The sequence below is a fragment of the Anser anser genome (genome assembly GCF_964211835.1).
Source record: "Anser anser genome assembly, chromosome: 8".
Classification (NCBI taxonomy): Eukaryota; Metazoa; Chordata; class Aves; order Anseriformes; family Anatidae; genus Anser; species Anser anser.
Window position 1 is genome coordinate 2,781,115 of NC_139728.1, and position 2,302 is coordinate 2,783,416.

Genomic DNA, 2,302 nt, shown 5'->3' on the forward strand with positions numbered 1-2,302 from the left:
TGTTGGTTCTGTGAGCAGAGGGAGTTACCTTTAATTCAACTCAGCTGTTCTCAATAGGATACAATTCAGATGTAGAAAAGAGTGACATGAACTAACAGTGGCAGTTTTTACAACAGAGGCACATTGCTTTGTGAATCTGTCCCTGCCTTGCCCCAGTGATCTCTGCTATCAAACTTAAGTGAGCTGACAAAGGGGTAAAAATACTGTTCCCTACATATTGCTGCAGTAGCTTAAAAGAATGAAAACAAAAGAGACATCACAAGTGTGATTATGCAAGTAAATTGGCAAGTGAAATTCTGTCTTTCAGTACTGAAGCATAAAAACAGAAAACCTTAACCTTACACAGCACAAGAAACTGTTGAGTAGGTACTACCAACCTCTTGGGGAAGAGGGGAACACCATAGCAGTATTTTAGACAGGCCTTTGCAAAATATCAACTCCATAAACAAAGAAGTTCAGGATTCATTACAAATGGAAAACAAACCTAAACAACTGTGGCAAGGTCTTGCATGCTTACATGTTAAGTAGAGATTTTTTGTTTTGTTTTTCACATGTTAGGGTGACCAAAACTCTACTTTTCTCCAAAGGGTGAAAGAGAAGGGTAATCAAGATAAATCAGAAGTGCAAAATGACTGAACACAGCAATCATATAGGAAAAAAACAGTAAGACTGATATGAGATGTCTGCAGAACCATGATAAAGGCAGGAAGATAAAGTACAGGTCATTAAACAATATCAAGAAACAGACTTAAAAGCAAATGCTTTGACAGTGAATAATTAAATAGGAAGACAACCATTGATGGATTTATGGGTTTTAATTTTTTTTTCTAGAATTCATTGTACATTTCATGGATAAGTCCCATCATTAAAAAGGTTCAGTCCAACTGCAGTATCTACCTTAGGATTTCCTTACACTGATGCTGGCAAGCAGCAATGACATCTTGCCAGGAAGAGAAAGTATCACTGTAGTCTCATTACATCTCTTGCCCTAAGCACACATTAGTGCTACTTGTGTAGACTATACTAGGCTCAGTAGATCTGCTTTGCCCTGTGGCACTTCTGGCATCACATATTAAAACTATTGTTTGTGTGAGTCTGAACTGCCCCACACTAATACACTATTTGTATACAGACCCCTGAGCAAATGGCTGTGTAGTGCTTAGCTGCTAGACAGGTTAAACCACAGCAGTAGGTAGCAGCATGGATAGTTAATCACTTTGGAAGAACGGAGACAAAATGGAGCACTCAAGAAATGTGTTTCTGGGAAGTAGAGATATTCATCAGCTGAGTGTTGCAGCCCCAGAGCTCTCCCACATTCTATATCAAGAACAGAATTGAAAGAAGGCAAATAATTTTTCACATCAGTACAAGCACCATACAAAATCCCAATTCACTATTATAGCTGAATAATTTCAATGGTCCAGCAAAAAAAGAGTCTGAAGTAAAGCCAAAGATGGAGTCTTAAGCACAGTTTCATTTGTCCAGGATGACTGTCATAGATCCCTGGTTCAGTGTGATGCACATGTTCAGCTTTTATAGCAAGTAGTATGTTAAGCCACTTCTGAAGAGCACAAGGAAGACCAAAAGCAGAAGTTATGCAACAGCTGAATTAGCTTACATTTGAGCTAAAACATATTCTGAAGCATTTGCCATGTGCTGATTCTGCTGTGTAACTCCCTCAGGTAAATGTATGCAACAGCTTCCCCTTCACATATGCACTCCCTTTAGAGAGCTTGGAATCAAGCTGAACCGAACAATCTCAGTTTTAGCAGATCATCCTTCTTAACCATCCTCCTATTCACGTGGAGTCTCTAGGTCAGAAATCACTGAGATATTAACTTGTGCATTGAAATGCAGACTTCGGTTCCTCCTCCACGATTGCCATTTATCTTAAGTTGTTTGGAAAAGGATGTACACATGTAAAGTACAATTTACATGACAAGAGAAAACAGGTAATAACTATAGAAACAGAAGCTTAGACATAATGAAACATCTATTTTCATCTGTATGAACTGCTTTAAAGTGAACTTAAATTCACTGAATAAATCAGGTAATCATAAAAATTCTCAAGCTTTAGGAACAGTTCCTATTTTCAACATCATTTGTTGAAAGCAAAATAAAAACTCTGTTATTTAAACAAGAGCGCCACATAGCGTTATAAATAGAGATACGAAACAAAAACTAGGCAAGCTCTCTCCAACCTTTTCAAACCTGGGCAAAGGAAAAAAACATTGACATTATTACACTCAATACAAGTCTCCCCAAAATGTATTTTTTTTTTGATAAAAGGAATCAAAGAAAA